Here is a 6,000-nt window from a genome sequence, read left to right as displayed (position 1 = left end):
GCAGAGTCTGTGACAATTGCCAACCATAGATAGAATGTATAGCCACAGTTCTATCAAACAGAACCTGGAGCATGGTGTCCAAAGTAGCCGTGTGTATATAAATATGTGAATGTACATATGTAGATGAAAAGATTCACACACATGCACACAAACACATTCAACCCCAGATTCCCTAATTTGGACTTTTTCTAAATATTTTCAGAGATTATAATTTTCAGCAACTCTATATACCCTGAGGGAGAAGAGTTAAGCTATGGCACATTTTCGTGTTAGAATTCAATGGAAAAAGGAAATTAATCACAGAAGTAGAACACTGAGTTTTGCCTTTATTGTTTCAGGAAAGGGAAGAACTACTCACTACTTTCAATTATCTATAAATAAATTTTTCTCGTAGTAATAATGATCACAAGCATTGATCAGATGCTAAATACAAAGCATTCATAGGAAACCATTCTAATACCTAGATTCCAATACTATTTCTATATTTTACAAGCTGTGAGACCTAGAGCAGGTTACTTAGCATATGGTTGTCTCAATTTCTTCACCTGTATAATGAGAAAAAAAATATGTGGGAGGATTCTGTGAGTTATGTTTGAAGTAGTTCAGTCCAATATCCGTCTTATACCAGTGTCAATCCTCATAAGACACAGTAAGGTATGTGCTATTATAGTGCCCATTTCACAGATAAAGTGGATCATGAAGAGGTTAAATGATTCTTTTAATAATTAATAAATCCAGAATTTGAATGCACCATTAATGTACATAGCTCATATACTAAATACTGCAGTATACTGCCTCCTCATGGCAAGTACCCTAGGAATAGGGAGACCCTCCTAAGATCAAGATCGCCATAAAATCAGTCACTGCTAGACACCATAAATGTGGCATTGTGCCATGAATTTCAACCAACCCTTTTGCATAAGATCTGAACAGAGGATTTTAACAGTAATCTAGGGCTGAGTGGAAGGGAATGATATAGTCCTCCATCAACCTTCGATAGATACCCCTCTGTGTAAAGATGACAACACTGAAAAGAGGAAAATTAAATGGTTCCAGAGAAAATATTGTGCACATTTAAAAAAAAAAGGAAAGAGCAATCAAGTTGCAAAAGAAGAACAGTTTAAAAGTCACTAAAGGAAACAGAAATTGCAGAAATTGTCTGCTTTGTAATCTTAATAGAAATGAAAACTACAGTCTCTGAATAAAGAGATGAAAGATGAGATTATATGAAAATAAGTTCAGATAAGAAGAGAGTTGGCTGAGAGGCAGGTAGAAATAAAAACAGGAGTTTGACATGACAAAGATTATAAGGAGATTAAAAATGCAAAAATAGAATAGAAATCTGCATTAAGAGCAATAAAGAGCAGAAATAATTAGTGATGATGAGTTTGAACTCTAGAATCTGCAGAAGAAATGCAGAATAAAGAACAAAAATTCAAATGTGCAGACACTGATGGTAAGGATGAAGGACAAAGAAAGAGAGGTCAAATATGGGCATATCTGGTCTTTGAGAAGCACACAGGACAACAGAAGCAATATTAAAGCTATGTTTGAAGAAACATATCAAAATATATTTAATGAGTTTGGAGATCAAAAATGATTATTTAATACATGGAATATACATGTGTGGCATTTTTGTTTGATAGGTCAATATTACTGCTTATTACATGAGTATAACATGCACATTGAGGAAAAATTGAAAAATGCATGTTAATAAGAAAATATTTTTAAAGTTTACTACAATACTATTACATAGATATTACTAACTCTATGCTATATATTGTTTCAGACTACAAACTGTTAATTAGATTATACAATTGTGCCAAATATACATAGTGTTTTGTAACATATTTCTTTCCATATCTGTGCTATATATTTTCTCTTCAAAAGCAACATAATTTTTTTCAATGAGCAAAATAGTTTCACAGTTAAAAATTCATGCACTGCATCTATATATATAAAGAGCTAGGGGCTGTCGCATCCAAAACAACCAAACAGAAGACTGACCAGGCTGAGTGGGGCGACAATGCCAGCAGGGGGGCTAGTGAGGGATGACCAGGCTAGCAGGGGGTATTGGGGGCAACCAGGCTGGCAGGGGGGCAGTAATGGGTGACCAGGCTGGTGGGGGGGCAGTTAGGGATGACCAGGCCAGCAGAGGGGGGCTTTTGGGGGTGACCAGGCCGGCAGGGAAGGCAGTTAGGTGTGATCAGGTCAGCAGGCAGAGGCAGTTAGGGGTGATCAGGCTGGCAGGGGGGCTAGTTAGGGGCAATCAGGCAGGCAGGCAGGCAAGCAGTTAGGAGCCAGTGGTCCTGGATTGTGAGAGGGATGCATAAGGGTGCCCATTTCCTTACAGACTTACTAACACTGGATATTTTGTTTTGTTAAGTTCTGTTTTGCCACACTGACAGTTTTAAAATATTATGGATTCAAATTTGTAATTTTTTAAAAAGCCTTTCAGTTTTCATATCATGTTTAGAAATGTCTTCTATATTTCAAGATGATAAACCATGAAACACATGTTTTCACCTCAATATGTTATGGTAACATATTTTATTTAAATGTTTGGTCGCTCCAGGATGCATTTTATTAAAAGAAATTACTTACAAATCCAATGTAGATGCTTAGCCAGGTTTTCCTTTGAAAATTTTAATTAATTTTTATTTTCCCCAATGATATAAAATACCATCTGTGTCATACAAATTTCAGTATATATTTAAGTTGGTATCAGGATTCTCAATTTTGTTTTAATGATTTATTGATATTTCAGCTGGGATTACTTGGATTAATAAGTTAATCCAGAAATTTGACATATTTACAATATTAAAACATCCTACCCAAATATAACATGTATTTTTATTTGTTGGAGTCATCTCAAAATCAAAATATTGGAGGACAATATGGGGGTATAATCTTTTTTAAAAATATATACTTTTAAAACTATATATACTTTTATTTATTTCAGAAAGGGCAGGAGAGAGAAAAAGAAACACCAATGATAAGAGAGAATCATTGATTGGCTGCCTCCTGCATGCCCCACACTGGGGATTGAGCCTGCAACCTGGACATGTGCCCTGACCAGGAATTGAACCATGACCTTTTGGTTTATAGGCCAATGCTCAACCACTGAGCCACACTGGCCAAGCTGGGTATAATCTTTTGATTGAAAAGAAGAGATATATGCCGAAACCGGTTTGGCTCAGTGGATAGAGCGTCGGCCTGCGGACTGAAAGGTCCCGGGTTCGATTCCGGTCAAGGGCATGTACCTGGGTTGCGGGCACATCTCCAGTGGGAGATGTGCAGGAGGCAGCTGATCGATGTTTCTCTCCCATCGATGTTTCTAGCTATCTATCTCTCTCCCTTCCTCTCTGTGAAAAATCAATAAAATATATTAAAAAAAAAAAAAAAAGAAAAGAAAAGAAGAGATAGGAAGATATGAATAACAGGGGAGAGGAATAGTGTCGAAGTGAGAAGGAACGGGAAAGGGAAAGAAAATTAGAGAATGCAAAGGGCTTAAAAACAAGATTCAGCCCCTCTGTGCCTTGCTCAAAGTCTGGATTTAGCACTGACAAACATAGATCTACCTTCTTGACCTCAGTTTGTTTTGGTTCTTCATTTGCGCTATGGAGATGATCATAGTAGTGTGTCCTGTACAAGGCTGTTTTGGAATCTAAATGAGTTAGTTCTGTGTAACAAATCACTTAGATCAGTACCCAGCACAGATTTAACACTAAAAGTTGTAAACTTACTTAGAAGAGGAGAAACCTGACATGCATATGTCAAAAGATTAGAACCATTGGCTTGTGGAATGATGTTTACTGGTTAAGGACTCATACTCTGAGTTGGACTGCCTGGTTGAAATCTTGCTTCTTCTTGGGAGCTCTCCTGTGGAACAGGTTATTTAAACTTTCTGTGGTTCAGTTTTCACATCAGTCAAATGTGATAACAATAATCACAATAACACTTTGATGAATTAACTGAGCTAATTAATATTAAGTGTTGGGGGATGCTTGACCCATTGTAAGAGCTAGCAGAAAGCCACCTCCCAACTATGCACATTCTCTCTGAGGGTAAAACAAGTTTTAGTGAATTTATTGTGTGTATAGGGGGTGTGCGTTCATGTTTTAAGAATTTAAATGGGGTTATTTAGTAAACCCAAACATGAAAATTTTGGCAATTCTATCACAAAGCAAACATTTATGTGTTCTTTTCTTGTAAAAGGTTGACCTATATAACAACTTCTCACTCTTAATTCATCCCTTCTTCATACTCATAAATGCTTTCTGCAATTTGGACTTTTCTTATTTTTAAACAAATATTTGTTGACTTGCCCATTTCTCATTTCTGTACAGAATGCTGTCATTTAAAACTGAAGGCCCCAAGAGGAATGTTTCACATCTGTGTTTTTCTAGAGTTGAGTTAAAAGTTTACAGTGAGAAAGTAGATATTCTGACCCAGGTCTGATCTATGTGACACCCAAAAATCGTGGAGTCTGGACTTAGGCTGTTCTTCCTGACCAGGAAAATGCACTTGAAATTGAAATGTTGTGCTAACTTGTGTAACATTTTGATTTTAAGGAAAATTCTTACTAACATCATTGACATAATTCCTACCTAAACCAAAGGGGGTCTTTCTTGATTAATCTTGCCTATTTTGTGGCTGGTATTAATCTGGCATCTGAGAATACAGTGTTGTACAGCACAAGCAAGGACTCTGTCTTCAGGAACTTGGAAGTCAATGAAGAAAAGGCAACCATACAAATAGAGACATGCAGATGGATATAAACTGATTTTTAAAAATGAAATCAATATCTATTTCACATACATACTCACTTGTAAACTCATACACAACGGGAATCCATTTAAACATGAAGTATCCTTCTTACGTATCAAATTGGACTTAAAACTAATAATACAATTATTCATATAAGCAAAGAAATGAAACCAACCTAAATATCCAAAAAAAAAGAGATAAATGCTCAAATGACTTATGGTGCCCTCACACAATGAAAGATTATGCAGTCCTCTGCTCTGAGGGAACATGAGATTAAGTAGTCACAGGATTCTACCCTCTGGGCATATCAATAGTGGCATTATGAATTGGATATCATTTCAGCACATGTAAGACTGAAACAAGAAATATATCTTCTCAGTTGGCCACCTTGAGTCGCCTGATCCTATTTATAAGCCTCTTGAACATTAAATGGCTCTTTGAAAACAGTCTTTTCATACTGTAAGTGCAACTTGAATCAGAAACGTATATATTTTGTAGCTATCTGAATCACAAAAATGATTGAGTTTTTGTCCATCTAAGAGGGATTATCATCCCTGCACATCATATCTTTAAATGCCATTGGACTCTCTTCTTTAGGATTTTTACTCAAAGAAGCACACACTTTATTGTCAGACATAACTCGATTTGCATCTCAGCTTTACCCATGCATCACCTCTGCAGAATTTCCATATTCTCTTCAGTGCCTTTTACTTACCTGTAAAATGGGGATTACAATAAATGGTTCGAAAATATTAAATGTGTTCAGATTTACAGAGTATCCAGAACTGTATTTGGTTCATGGTTGACATTTTTTAAATGTCTGCATTTCTCCTCCTCCTCCTCCTCCTCCTCCTCCTACTCCTCCTTCTTCTTCTTCTTCTTCTTCTTCTTCTTCTTCTTCTTCTTCTTCTTCTTCTTCTTCTTCTTCTTCTTCTTCTTCTTTTTCTTTTCTCCCCTTCATACCTCCCATATGCCAGGTGAGAAGATCTAGAGACGCCTAGCTTTGATGGGGAAGTTAAATCTTCAAGAAGGAAGAGAGGGAGATTGAACCCTGGAGGTTTAGCTTTTTTTAGTGACAGTGATACACGGCAAATAGAAAGGGACAGACACAGTTTGGGGCTCAGACCAACTGGGTGATCCAGCATCATAATAATGTCAAACAAGAAATAAGAGCCCAAATGTGTCTGGATTTAAATTCCAAGCCTGACTTTAGTCTTTCTCAAAGTAAGA

The sequence above is a fragment of the Myotis lucifugus genome, unplaced genomic scaffold, assembly GCF_000147115.1.
Source record: "Myotis lucifugus unplaced genomic scaffold, Myoluc2.0 scaffold_112, whole genome shotgun sequence".
Classification (NCBI taxonomy): domain Eukaryota; kingdom Metazoa; phylum Chordata; class Mammalia; order Chiroptera; family Vespertilionidae; genus Myotis; species Myotis lucifugus.
Note: the sequence above shows the minus strand (reverse complement) of the source record.